The sequence below is a fragment of the Paroedura picta genome, chromosome 11, assembly GCF_049243985.1.
Source record: "Paroedura picta isolate Pp20150507F chromosome 11, Ppicta_v3.0, whole genome shotgun sequence".
Taxonomy (NCBI): Eukaryota; Metazoa; Chordata; class Lepidosauria; order Squamata; family Gekkonidae; genus Paroedura; species Paroedura picta.
In genome coordinates, this window is record NC_135379.1 from 18,251,926 (window position 1) to 18,267,544 (window position 15,619).

Here is a 15,619-nt window from a genome sequence, read left to right on the forward strand (position 1 = left end):
TGAAGCACAGAGCTGAAAATGTAAGACATAAAGTCATTCAGAACTGCACTGAGTCCAAGGTTTCAACACCTTTTGCTCTTGTACTATTCAGCACTGCTTTAAGAAGCGTTGTGCTATACAAGAGGGCAAAGTCTTCCTTTGCAAAGAAATTGCCATTTCTTTCTACAATGAATCATAAAAACCAACCAAGGGCCTCCTTTCAATCCTCATGAGTATACTTAGGTCGTCCTTGGAAAAATACATCGAATGCACCTTTCAAAATGATTTATTATGTGTTATTGTTACAGTGTTCAATATTGTTCAATACTGAACTACTGTACTGATTACCACTCTCCACTCTGCTTGAGTTCTATCATGTGTTTTTATTTACCTCCCGAGGCAAAAACATTTTAATTGGTTTAGTGGAGCTTGAACTCTCTTTTATCAATGACAGGTTTCATCAGAATGGAGCCAAACCAGAAAGGGTCCATAGACAATTTGATGCCCTTTTCCTCCAAACAGTGGGAAATTCCTGTCCAGGGTCCATTTCCTTTGAAGAAAGGAAGGCATTAGACACTTACCTGTCTCTTTGTGAAAATATATTTGTAGGTCAAGAAAGTCTGGAAAGCAGCCATAAACACATACAAGGTTAGCCTCGAGTACCTGAAGCCACTTAGACTAAACTAGATGCATGCAATGGCCAGAGACAAGATTGCCCACTTTCAATTGCTGTTGTATGGTGTCTCAGCTCAAATGAGGGCCAAGACATTGTCATGGGTGAATTTCATTCAATTTTTATAATTTCATAGAATTGGAAGGGGTCACACAGGCCATCTAGTCCAACCCCCTGCTCAACGCAGGATCAGCCCAAAGCATCCTAAAGCATCCAAGAAAAGTGTGTATCCAACCTTTGCTTGAAGAGTGCCAGTGAATATAACCCCTTTAGGGTTATTTGCCCCACATGGAGAATATAGGTACCACAGATGTTTAGCAATATGTCCTTTCCAGATTCTTAATAAATCAGGAGTTCAGTGGCATCTTCAAGACGTAGAACAATTTATTCCAGCATAAGGTTTATTATTTATTTATTTATATTTTTATACCACCCTTCCCTATGGCTCTGGGCGGTTTACATAAAACATTTTTGAACATTCACATAGAACACTATCAAAATCAATATAACAGTATAACAATAACAACAACATATCAACTGGAACAATTAGAATGGCACTTCAACAATAACTTGACAATCCCTCAGTAGGTTCGGTCCCACAGTCTGGGGGGCACCTGTAGGTGTTATGGCTCAGTCGGCCCCACCAAATGCCTGGTGTAAGAGCTCCTATTTGCAGGCCATGCGGAATTGTGGAAGTGCCGGCAGGGCCCTGATCTCTTCAGGAAGCTCATTCCACCAGGTGGGGGCCAGGACCGAGAAGGCTCTGGCCCTTGTTGAGGCCCGACGTGCCTCTTTATGGCCAGGTATCCGTAGCAAGTTGGAGGTGGTGGAGCGTAGAGCTCTTCTGGGGGTATACACTGGACCCAGACCGCATATGGCCTTTCAGGAGTTAAAAGACTTACTTCACAAAATGCACATTGATCCATAGACAGATACATTTAGAAAACAATGAGAAGTGATAAAGACAATGTTTTTATAAGAGATGGGCATGAAATGGGAAAATGCAGTTCATTTTGATTTGAGATTTCTAGCATGCTATAAATGGTCACCAACTTTTAAGAATCAAGTAAACTGGTTCAGTTGGTGTGGTTCATAATGAAGTAGAGTGCCCCTCTTGTTACATTGGAGGCACCAAACTTGCAGGGGATTTCTCTCCTCTACCTTCTCTCTAAAGTTTGTTGAGGATTGGATTTATGGGGTTTGAGTTACCCAAAAAGGAGGTGCCTCCATCCTTCATTGTTTCCAATGGAGGAAAAAAGCTAGCAAAATAATAAAGACAATAGAAGCCCAGAAGAACATAATCAAAGTTGATAATCTCTTCAGTAAAAATTGAAGGTGGGGGGCATTTTTCCAAGCCCAGCAGAACCATTGCAATGTACTAATGCAAAGCAGAACCCTGTGACCTTGTGGCAATGACCACTCAACAGCACAGAATCACACTCCAAGCAAAAGTGAAGAGTTGCAAGCCCAGTGCCAATATGGCAATGCCAGCTTAGTCACTATCCAAGCCAAGGAGGCATTTTTACAAGCCCAGCAGAACCAGTACAACATACAGAGTGCCCAGTAGTACCAGAGCAAACACAGAGTGCCCAACAAAATCCAATGCATGCTTGGCACTGTAAGCTTAAAAGAGGTTATGGAGAAAGACTAGATGATGGTGGGAGTGATGCACTGTTGGGCATCTTACTTAGGGCCCCCCAAAACCTGGAAATTTAGTCTAGTTTGAAAGCCCCTATCCAACAAGAACATTTCTGCCCAGCTGCAGAAAATGGGATGGTTGAAGGTCTCAGTTAATTAGGGAGGAGTTACAGTTACATGTTGCTCCCCCATTCTCTGCTTAGGTTTTGACTATGTAGGGAGTGAATCATGCTAATAACCAATAAATATCTACAAAGGACCATATACTCAGATGGAAGACTGTGTAGGTGATAAATGGCATTGCTTCCGCTGGCTGGCAAATATTTCTGCTCTAGAATAAATCTGCTAGATTCTGCTTTTCTAGACCTCTTGCAGCTTCTGCTCTAACAACTTGTTAGATTCTAAAGGGGCGGGGGGTTCTGCTTAGCCATGTTTCCTGGTATCTCTTTGGGGTAGCGGGTTAGTTATACCCTGTGGAGAACAGCAGGAGAATCTCCTGGCAACCAATTTTTACTGGGTGGGTTTGAAATCTGCATTTCATTATTGCACACAATTAAAACCTGCAGAAATACATGATGAAATAAACCTGTTTCAAACCAGCCTCCATTCAAGCAATGACACACACTGCGCATTCTATGCCAACCATTTCTTTAACTAGTTGTCTTTCTTTTTTGCACTGAATAAACAGAAACTATTCTGGTAGCAAAGACATGATTTACATTCTAGGCAGATCGTCCGAATTGCTACATAAGTAATGGCATTTTTTTATTTTATGTACAATAAAGAGAGATTAACGGTGATTTAAAACATTTTACGCCCCGCTTTGGGCTTTGTATGTTTTGGGGATCTGTTAAATTGTATGAAGTTGCTGAGTTATTTCTTCAACTACTTATTCCCCTCCCCTTTTGGCTTTTGTTTATTGCTAGCAATAAATTCCTATCCTTTATCCTTTCTTGGTTTATAGGGCAAAAATGGCACATAATGCCCCATCTAATGGGCGTAAAGTTGGAAGTTGATGGAGTAGTTTGGCTGTGATTTATATGCCTTTGCTCTGTGCTTTGTTTGTTTTTCAGTCCCTTAGTGAGACCATAATATTTTATAACTCCCATTTACTTCTGAATAAAATTAGATACAGAAACATGACATTGACGGGGGGGGGGGGTGTTATAAAGTCAATAAAATTAGAAACTTCAGATGTTTTTATCCCATCTCAGAAATGTAAACATCCTTCCGAAATTTAGTCTATGGCTTGGAAGATTCTAAGTGGTTCACAGGATCAGACCTGGGCCTAGTCTGCACACATAGGATAATGCACTTTCAATGTGCTTTGGCAGCTGGATTTTCCTGTGCAGAACAGGAAAATCTACTTTTAAAGTGCATTGAAAGTGCATTATCTATTGTGTGCAGACTAGGCCCTAGATACCTGTCCAATCTTTACTGATCAGAAGGAATGAGAGAGTCCACACATAGATAAGATGAGGATGTGGCAGTCAACAGGCTACTTCTTGAATGGACAGGGGCCAGATTTAATCCATGGGCTTCAATTGCTGATCTACGAGGTGGTCTAGAATCTTCTGAAATGTTAATATTCTGTCATTAGCATTTACAGATAGCTACCAACTTCTGCAACTCACTCTAGGCAGGCCTACCCTTATCCTTGGTCCGGAAACTGGTCCAGAACACTGCAGCCAGGATCCTCACTAATACACCATGGAGATTCCACATCCGGCCAGTACTGCAACAACTCAGCTGGCTCCCAGTTGAATTCCAGATTAGCCTTAAGGTTTTGGTAATTACCTTCAAGGCAATACAAGGCAAGACCGTCTCTCTGCCTATATTCCCAAAAGAGCACTAAGCTCTGCCACCACCAACGGGCTGGTGATTCCTGGCCCCAAAGAAGCATATCGGATCACAACAAGGGCCAGAGCCTTCTCTGTCCTGGCCCCCACCTGTTGGAATGATCTCCTTGAAGAGATCAGGGCTCTGCCCGAAGTCCTTTCTGAATGAACAATTGAGAACCTATTAGACAGCACTAGGTACCTTATGTCATTCCACCAAAAACTGCCAATCAATATTGTTAATATTGCCATCTGCCATCTGAATGGTTCAATGCATGATAAGAGTGTTTATTACATTTAACCAGGAATACTGCTTGTATGATGCTGGGGATTGTTTTTAGGATCTATTTTAGGATGTGATTTGTTATATATTGTTTTACTTCTTTTCTGTGAACCGCCGAAGGCCAGCTTGTTGGGAGCAGTGGTATACAAGTCTAAATTAAACAAAATAGATAAACCTTGCGGCGCTACAGGAAAATCAGCCAACAAAGAGTTCACAGACTCACGGCAAAAGGCAACATTGCTTCAAACCAGTTTGAAATTCAGCGCCACGCTCTCCCTTTTATACTAAAAGTTGGATAATACTATGCTCGTGTATACCTTAAGTCAAGATAACAGTATAAGCTGCGATACACTTCACTGCCATTGAGCTGAGCTTTTTTCTATTCAATAGAACACATTTCATCTCCAACTATTTCCCATCACCCAGTGGACTGCCTGAATGTCAGGCTTTTTCTCATCGGTTCTCCGAAGAATAGCCAGATCATCTCAGGACAAGCTGTGCCATAATGCTTCTGTAACATCTATTCACTCTTGTCCTTTTGTATCATCGTAATAACAGACTTGCCGAACTCTTCCGGCACTTAGGAGTTTAGAGACACATTTTCTATACACCTCAGTCCTCATTTCTTGATGCGTCCATTGTGGGCGGGGGGGAGGGGGCGACTCACAGAACGGACTATCTCCTAGCTGCCCTCAATACAATTTCTTTTCGGAACAGAATTATGTCTTTTATTGGTTTAACCAGCACTTGAAAGATCAGCAAGCACCTGAGTCACTGAAACTTGCATATGGTAAAATGTATATTCAATGTCTTTTAAAATGTCTTAACTCCCCAATGGTCTTGCAGGTGTCACGGACAAACTCGGCCCTGCCGCTGACAAGGAAGATTACGAAAGCAATAAGCAGGTTTATTCTCATGGTTTGCAAAGCATGGGGAGAGCCTTCAGGACCGCACCCAAAGAGCTCCAAAGTCTGTGTCGCAGCGCAGCTCAATTTTAAGACAGCCGTGCCCCGCCTAATACTGCCCCATTGGTCAATTGACCCATGGGTTCACATTCTTTCACCTACCCCTTAAGATCCTAAATTTCCATTTCCCCAAAATGATGTATACATTTGCTCTAAGTTTCACCCCTCCCTTTGCCATACTTAATCGGCCAGCATGGCATTTTTTTAAAGCTGTTTCAGCGATTTTTAGTTAAAGTTGCATTTCTTTAAGTCAGTGATTTTCCTAAGCTAAAAGCTAACTTCCTCTTACCTTCTGGTTTGACCTAGCAAGCTAACAGGTAACTGTCTTGTCCCCAGTTTCAGGAAATTTCCATTGTCTGTATGTTGTTTACTCTGAGCTATAAAACTTAAGGTCTCCGTTTTTTACTAAAAACTGCATAACTTAACATTTTCTCTAACACAGGTTAAAGTCATAGGTCAAAGATGCCTTTGTGGCCCAGGATACGTGGACTATACTTGCTAGCTGGCAGATTAAATGCTTAAGTAAATTGCAGCGCATTCTTCGTCAGAGTTACGTCAGAGTCAGCCCATCCGTTTGCCTGAACTGAGCCTGGAGTAACTCTTCTAAGAACGCAGTGCTATGAAGTCCAAACACCACAATGTATACATTTTCCCAACAACAGATTGGTCCAATTGGAGAAATCTCAGCAATTATACTTCTGTTTCTACAGCCTCTGCAAAGCCACCAATGTATATAGTAGATTCCAAAATTAGCAGATCTCTATATCAAAGTAAGTGACCTCTAATCTTGGGATCTACTATGGAAGTCACTTATTTTGGATGGATATCTCAGTTTTACGGTAGAAGGTAACGCAAAGCCATCAAAAGTCTGGGAAGGGGTCATAGGAACAGAATGCATCCAAAATTCAGGTGCAGAAAAGCTCCAGTTGGGTAGCAGAGCTGGGAATAACTTCTGACTGAAGGACCACCTAGACAAGAAGACAGGACATTACTGACTGGGTGCAGGGTTTCCCCCATGGATAAAATAGCAGCTTTGGAAAACAGTTTGCACTTGGGAAATGGTTAAACCCCTTCCTCCTCCAGCATCCCGACCATAATCAAATTTTGGGCCCTTTTAAAAAGGAAAACTATTTTAAAGAGAGAAAAAGGTGTTACCAGACTCTGTGGGATCAGTCTGGGAGCCTTGCAGTTGCTTTTTAAAATGTCAGCATTTGGAAAGTTCAGTGAAAAATTTACTTTGCAACGAAGCTCAGAACTAAATGCTTGGTGGTGCGGAGTTGCCAGGCCAGGAGCAGCAACATATAAATTCAACTAATAAATTTCAACAGCAAAGCGGAGCTGAGATTCAAAAAGCTAAGAACCGAGGCAGCACTCCTAATTTCTCCCCTTTTCTATAACTTGGAGGTGCGACTGTCAGGGTTTAACTGAAATGACATTTTCTTCTTCCATGCTGGTTGCTTGTTTAGTATATTTATTGAGCGCTTACTTGCTTAGCATATTTGTTCACCGCTTTTCTTCCCAGAAGGAACCAAAGCAGTTTACAACATGAATACATCAAACAGAGCACATTGTTTAAACAGAACAATTGAAAGTAACTAACTACACCAGGGGTAGTCAAACTGCGGCCCTCCAGATGTCCATGGACTACAAATCCCAGAAGCCCCTGCCAGCGAATGTTGGTAGGGGCTTCTGGGAATTGTAGTCCATGGACATCTGGAGGGCCGCAGTTTGACTACCCCTGAACTACACGTTTGGCAGCTTTTGAATTCAGTGGGCCAGCTCATTCCTGGGCTCAAACCATGAGCCAAGACATGACCCCTTTGGCCCTTGTCTTCTGGCTCAGCTCTCTAGCCATCCCCAGATTTATACCTGGAGAGAGAAAAAGCAGAAATAAAGCACATGCTGCAGTGGGCACCAGCAATGCTTCTCTCTCTCTCTGCCTTCCCTGCTCCACATCACCCTGTTACATGTTTAGTGTTGAATAGCAGAAAGGTTAACATTCGGGAGCTTGTTCTCTGGCACTCTTTGCAATATGGTGAAGTCAGAAAAGTCATAGCTGAGCTATTTAACTTTGTACATTTCAACCCAGGTTCCCAGCCAGCATAAATTAGTGTCCCTCACTGGTGCTTAAATTCTTACCAACAGTTTTGCAGTGAACTTCACAAGTTAAAGAGCCCTGTTGCTCTAGGCATGCTAAGAGTGACAGCGCCCTCTACTGGGCAGAAACAGCAGACAGAATGGCTAATGACATGAAGTCTAGGCTGTTTCTGAATTACTGTACCTAAAAATGCTTACAAATCTACTTTGACCCACCGTCACATGCAAGTATCCAGGATGGGTTATGTGTTTATCAAAAGGGAGTCACATATGCAAAGAAGAGTTGGTTTCTTATACACCACTTTCCACTTCCTGAAGGAGTCTCAAAGCGGCTTACAGTCGCCTCCCCTTTCCTCTCCCCACAACAGACACCTTGTGAGGTGGGTGTGGCTGAGAGAGCCCTGATATTACAGAAGAAGAGTTGGTTCTTATATGCCGCTTTTCTCTACCCAAAGGAGTCTCAAAGCGGCTTACAGTCGCCTTCCCTTTCCTCTCCCCATAACAGACACCCTGTGAGGTGGGCGAGGCTGAGAGAGCCCTGATATCACTGCTCGATCAGAACAGTTTTATTAGTGCCATGACGAGCCCAAGGTCACCCAGCTGGCTGCATGTGGGGGAGTGCAGAATCGAACCCGGCTCTCCAGATTAGAACTCCACACTCCTAACCACTACACCAAGCTGGCTCTTGACTAGGCATGTATTCTTTTTATATATATATACATTTTTATTTTTCATGAAAGATAGAAATGGAGTTGTTATACAATGTATACATGACGTAGCTTATACACTTTATAATAGAGCTAGTTTAGCAATAACCCCCCTCTAGTCCAACATTTCAAGTAAGGACCCCATTGTTCTTGAAAGACTTCTTCAGATTTCCTATTGACCATCAGCGTCAGTTTTGCCATCTTGGCCAGACCTGCCAGTTTGGCCAGCCAATCTGACTAGGCATGGATTCCGACGCTGGAATTGCTCTGTACTTGACGGGAAAAAGTTTAACAAAATCTGCGACTATTGACTCTTACCTCTTCGCATTCACAGCTTTCGAACTGTTTCATATTGACCTTTTATTGTTAGCTCTGTATATATATTGATTGATACATAGAAGTATTTGCTCCAAAAGCTCCACAATTTTAGCATAGTCCGGCAACAGAGGACACAATAGCTCCCTTGCATTGCACCAATAGCAACTCCCGATGGCCTCGGATAGATCAGAACTGCATGCACAATCATACTTGACATAGCAACCAGAAACTTTTGGCATTTTCCACAGCTTGGCTGCACTTTGGACGAGAAAAACATTAAAAATAAATTATGCTGCAACAAGGTTTTGGGTTGCCAAAACTCTGGATGGGACCTGGAGATCTCCCAGAATGACAACTGATCTGCAGGCCCCACTGAGACGTGGTTTTTCTTATTCCTAATCCTTCGATGTAAACAGCAGTATAAACCGCCAAATTTAACCAGTGCATCCATAGTTCAAACACTATCGACAAAGATTATGTGAAATTGAATCCCCCAGAATCCCATCAGATCTATGCACTGTAAAAGGACAGAAAACCCAGCCAGTTTGCTGCTGCTGTTTTCAGATGATGACACGAACAGGAACTCGTCTTGCAATGTAACCACCAAGCGACAGTCACCCACCGTCAGCTGGCTACCCAAAGAACGTATTTGGCAAACAAGGACATAAGGACGTAGGTGATCCTTCAGCTTTGTGGGTCCCGGGTCATGAAGAGTTTTCAAGGTCACCCTAACCAGCACCTGGAATTGAACTCAGAAACAGAGTGGCGACCGATGCAGCTGTTTCAAAATGGGCAACATCTGTTCCCAGCAGCTAGCCCCTGGCAATCGTTGGGCTGCTGCATTCCTGCCCAGTTGTAGCTTCCCTGGTGTCTTCAATAGCAGCCCCACATCGAGTGTGTTGCAGTAACCCAAGCATGAGGTCCCGGAAGCAAAGATCGGTGTGGCGAGATGGGCAGTGTTGGCAGGTCAAATGCAGCAGATAGGTGGCGTTCCTGACCACCGGGCCAACTTCCTGTCCAAAGAGCAAAACAGGGTCCAGGGACCGACAAGGGCACATTTGAGTTTAATTCAAGGTGACTGCCAAGATCTCATCCCAAATGCACCACTGGGTTAAATATATATTGTTGGGCTTCGGCATAAGCAATCCCAAAATCCTGTTGGCAATTAGAATTAGGAGCTTCCACAGAAACGGAACTATAAATCACTCTATTTTCCATTCCCTCGAGATTAAAGATGATTACTGCTAATGTACGCAGCAGCTGCAAGGGCAATCAATAGGATGTTTTATCTCCCTGGTAGGTCATATGCTTATTATAATTAAGAGTGGTGTGGATTAGTCCTTTGCTTCTTCTGGGAGTCCCAGCCATTTATATGGAAGGCGACGTGATGCCTTTTTGTAGGTTTCCCCCTTTTAACTTTTCTTCCCCCCCCCCCCATGAACGTCACTATCAGTCTGGGATTTATTTATTTATTGTTTGATTTATATAACCCTCCCTCTTGGGGGCACCGTCTTGGGGCGGTGAAGAAGAGGTCCAATTTCCACAATCAGCAGTCGATGATAAAACAATAAAAGTAACTGAAACAATAAATAATATAAGACATTTTTTAAAAAATTGGCAATTGCCACTTCTCAGCTCCGATGATGGCACTTTCTGGCTTGTAAATATTACGATTAAGCAGTAGTGCTTGGGGAGAGGAAGGGAGGCCCGATTTTGTTGTTCTAGTACACACCTATTGACAGAATTTAAACAGGAAGAATGAAAGCCTCCTGGGTACGTTTGCAGGAAAGGGATCCTATGTAGCAAAACTAGAAAGAGTCAGATATTAAAGATCCCTCTCATTCACATCCTAGGCAGATTTACACATCAAGAGATTTGGGAAGCTAAGAAAACGTGTTGAGTTTGATAGAAGTAAATCAGGTGCATGGAGGCCGTTCTTAATACAGGAAGCCAAGAGGAGTCATATGAGGCCAGGGCTATGCATACTGTAGAATGAAGTGGCCAAGATCCTGAATTATCAGGGCAGGCTGCACCAGTTCAAGTTGCAGGGGTAAGGTACTGTATCTGAAGGACACCACCTGAAGCAGCCTTATACTCCATCAGTGGATCTAAGCCAGTATTGTCTCCTCTGCCAGCGGCTCTGCAAGATCTCTGCAAGAGGGGACATGATAGCCCTCTTTAAGTATTTGAAAAGTTGTCATTGGAGGAGGGCAGGAGGCTGTTTCTGCTGGCTGCAGAGGAAAGGACACGCAGTAATGGGTTTAAACTACAAGTACAATGATATAGGCTAGATATCAGGAAAATATTTTCACAGTCAGAGTAGTTCTGCAGTGGAATAGGCTGCCTAAGGAGGTGGTGAGCTCCCCCTCATTGGCAGTCTTCAAGCAAAGGTTGGATACACACTTTTCTTGGATGCTTTAGGATGCTTTGGGCTGATCCTGCGTTGAGCAGGGGGTTGGACTAGATGGCCTGTATGGCCCCTTCCAACTCTATGATTCTATGATTCTATCTTAGGGAAAGGCCTTATACATCACCTGTGCCCTGTTCCTTTTAACTAGAGATGCTGGAGAGACAACCTGGGGCATTCCACATGCAGAACAGAAGCTCTAACTCTGAATTGCACCCACTTGCAGTCAACAATGTGACCCTTGCCTGAAGGCCATCATAGCTTGGTGTAGTGTTTAATTCTGGTGATCCGGGTTTGATTTCCCCTGCTCCTCCACATGCAGCCATCTGGGTGACCTTGGGCTCATCACAGCTCTGATGGTGCTGTTCTGACTGAGTGGTAATATCAGGGCTCTCTCAGCCTCACCTCCCTCACAGGGTGTCTGTTGGGGGGAGAGGGAAGGGAAGGCAACTGTACCACTTTGAGACCCCTTTAGGGAGTGAAAAGTGGGGTATCAAATCCAACTCTTCTTCTCTCCACCCCACCCCACCCCCACTTGCTGGCCAGCTAATAGATGGCAGAGAGGTAGGGCCTGGGAGTAGAGGACCCCTGTCCCCACCAAGGGATCTGGCATCCATAACTGGGGATCCAGAAAGAGGCTATGTATAAGCTCATGACCCACAGTGATTATAAAACAGACATCCTGAATATCCTGCATTTTCAGTGTATACAACTGGACTTTGGCAACCTAAGGGTCAATCTTATGCTCTACACGAGATACATCAGATTGTGGGGGCAAGGGTTTAAAGCACTATTAAACTTGGTTCCAAGCAGAATGCTCTGCCTTGTCTCTGTTCCAAATACTAGTTGTAAGCTAGATCCAGTTTACAGCTTGGTCACTCTTTACATGCCTACAACCCATGTAAATCTAAGCAAAGTAAAGAATAATAGTGGTATCTCTTTTTATACTTAAGCTGCTCCAGTCTGCAACTTGGCAGGTATTTGTCAAACTTGAGGAGACCCTGGCAGGGTTTAATGAAGCCAGCCTGAAGAGTGCCAACCTGGCTTCTGCTGACCACAGTCTCTTTGTGATCACCCAAGGTTTTCCAATTCATTTTGGTTTTTCTGTATTCAGGGCCGTTCTATTCACCCTAGCAAACTATTGGATAATTGCTCCATTTGGCACATTTTTCCTGGACTGGTCTCTTGTTCCCAGATTAATTATTTTGTATTTCTACATCCTGAACTCCACTTCTTATATGCATACTATTTCCATGAGAAAAACACTCTTATGACACATACAAATTATTGTCAATAACTCAGTATTTAGAATTAGTATTGCCTGGAAACATACTTATTACTGTTTCAACTTCATTTGCAAACCATTCATGTCAGAGCCATTAAAGGCCACACATGAACAGTGTTCTGACAGGGTACATGGGAGAGCCAGACTGATACAACCAGAGTTGCTGAACACTGATTATTGTCGGACTCTGGCTGTATTTGTTACTATATAGGGATTTGCCACTCAAAATCTCTACAACTGCTTCAGAGGTCACTTGTGCTCTGCGTAGCCACAAAATGAAGCTATTGACACACTCAAATTCTCACAGATTGGGCAAATTCTCAAGCTGTCTACCACATCAACAAGGTCAGCCACATCCTTTTTGTAGGCCTCTTCAAGTGACTGGGGAAAAGCCAGTGCACGTTGGCTTCACCCTACTGAGCACAGAGTCAATATGCACAGGAAGCATTCACAAGAAGGCCCCATCCACATCCCTTGGAACACTGGGGGGGGGGGAGAAGAATCCTTAACAAGACAGGGTCTACATGCATATACCTTCTCCATGTATATTGGACATGGAACAGGCAGTCACCACAGGTGGGTATGTAGCCAGTGGCCTCAAGCCCACTCCTTTATGCATTTAAAAATGTAATAGGTTGTATTATTTTACCCCTCAAAAAACTGAAAGGGATAAAACAATGTCCTACATAGTGCGGGGGGTTGGACTAGATGACCCAGGTGATATCCTCCAACTCTGCTATTCTATGATCTTCTACTGCAAATGGGATCTTCCCATAGATTTAGACATTGGGATTCCAAAAAAAAAAAAAAAAAACAGTTAGGAAACTTGAGCCCAAAAGTATTTCTTGTTGGAAAAGGCAAAGTCTGGTGTACAAAGATGACAAGAAGAAGACCCTATGGGGGCAAGCAAGAAGATTAGATAGAACAGTGAGGTCAGCACTTTCTTTCCTGTTAAGCATCATTCCTTGTCAGTCTCCAGATTGGTACTCTTGGGAAAGCTCCCCCCTTCTCCTTGGAAATGCCACACTCAGTATTACCCTCCTTCTCAGCTAGAGATACAGTTAGGGACCTGTCTCTGTCTTTCCTGCCAAGTATATTAATTCCTAAATAACCCTTTATCTACTCTTTAATCAAGCTGGGCACCGTTGCTGTGCTGATTACCCTGCCAACCTTTCTCGAAGGCACCATGATAGGTCTATCGTCTTCCTCTGCATCCTGATCTATCAGCCAAGCGATTGGTCTTCCTGGGGCTTGTTAGCAAGAACAGATATAACCTCAGTTCCTTAGTGCCCATCAAACTGGACAATAAAATCACAACAGAATCAATAGGTACTCAACAAGAAGTATCTCAAGGAACGACACAGTTCACTTGTTTTTTAATCCTACCTTCCCTCCAAGGAGCTCAAGACAGCTTAGTTGCTTGCCCCTTACAAAAACCATGTGTGGTGGATTAGGCTAGTGAGAGCAATTGGCCCAGCAGCTCAGGACAGCACATGTGCACACTTTTTTCCTTGCCCTGGTAGCCTCTCAACAAACTTGCACAGCAGTGGCTAGCCAAGATCCCCAGTGCCGATGTGCAAGTCTCCCCAGCTCAAGCCCAGCACTCTACATTAGCGATCCCCAACCTGTGGGCCGTGGGCCACATGTGGTCCATCGACTAATTGGAGGTGGACTGCGAAGGACGCCTTCTTCCCCCCCTCCCGGCCCTTTACTTCATCCCCCCGGCCCTTTACAACACACTTCGGGTGTCATTGTCTCCCATCACTCCCAGATGGGACTATCTCGTTGCAGAGAAACAAGCTCAGGGTTCCCGTTGATTTGTCATTGTCATGAGTTAAAATTTCCATGAAAATAAAATGTTCCTTATGTTCATTGTTGTGGCGTGTCTGTATCTTATTTTGAAGGGATGTTTAAACATTACCATAGCGATCAGAGAGCGTTAGGGCAGTAGTTGAGAGTAGAGGAGTAAACTACCCCCCCACCCCACCGGGCCTCAGTAAAAGGCGTTGAGTGGTCTCCGGTGATAAAAAGGTTGGGGACCACTGCTTTACATCACATGTGGATCTCTGTCTCTCTACATGTGTGTTACACATATAAAAAACAAACATAAAGCCTGAGCAAAAACACTTTAAGCCATTCTAGAGAGAAACCTCTGTTGCTGCTACCTCCTCCTCCTCCTCCTCCTTCTCTGCATGGCTTTCATTTAATTAACCTTTGCTTAGAACCGAGATTCTGCCTAGGAAGGCCACGTAAGCAGGTTCAAAGCAGCATCTAATGCACTTTCTCCATAAAACATTGATAAGAGTCAATATAAAATGGCGGCTAATGGACCCACACCAAATTGAAAGACACTAAGGATGCTACTCACTAAATAGCTCTTCACCTGGAAGAAGACAAATTGCAATCAGAACGGAAGTGCAGCACTGGCATCTTGTGTTAAATAAGCAGTACTGCTTTTAAACACAAAAGGTGTATTTAGAAAAAAAATATCTTAGCTGACAATCTGCTTCTGAGTCCTTCCAAGCACTGATTATAATCTTCAAAGCCCTTCATGGTCCAGGACCGTCCTCCTCTATGTTCCCAGGTGCCAGCTATGGTCCTCAGCCTGCCAATTACAGACTATTTCCCCACTTAAGGTAGTTCATCACTTGGAACCTGTGCCTTTTCCTTTGCTGTTCCCATTAGGTGGAGTAGGCTCCTTGAGGAGGTAAGAGGGTGCTATCTTTAGAAATTCCCAGGAGACACCCCTGCTGAAAGTTCATTTTATTTTTTAAACTGCAGGCATCTTTGAGGGGAGGGGAGAAACAGGGGTGTCTGGAGTTTATTTAATTGGCTTAACATTGTAATTAAGAGACTTTGAGCCATGAAGAAAGGTGTGATATAAGAATTTCAATAACTAACCTGCACTGCAGTTCTTTCAATAAAGTTGTGGCCTTGTTAAATCAAGATTGCATCACATGATCCTTTTCAGGGTCCTGAGCAGTAGCAAGTCCTTTTGGGTTACCAGCTTTGATTTAGACAGTCCTGGAGATTTGGGTATAGAGCCTGGGGTGGGTTTGGAGAAAGGAAGAACTGCAGTGGGGTATCATCCCATGGTAGCCATTTTCTGTAGTCTGCAAATCAATTATAATTCTGAGTGACCTCCACACCATATCTGGAGACTGAGAACTGTATAAGTGTTCCATATCAGAAATAAAACATTTCAAGCCAAAGAGGGATTAAAATCTAATGAAATTAAAACAGAGAGCATAGAAAGAAGACAGCTGAATATACCGGGAATGGTTCCTTGTGTTGCAAAGTTTATTCCAAACATTCCTGGTAGTCAGGAGACCGGCGTGCTGAGTTTTCCTGGATGTAAATCTATGAATTAACACAACCATTTGAAAGCAACTGACTCAGGAGATGCCAGTTTTTCAGGATTAATGGTTA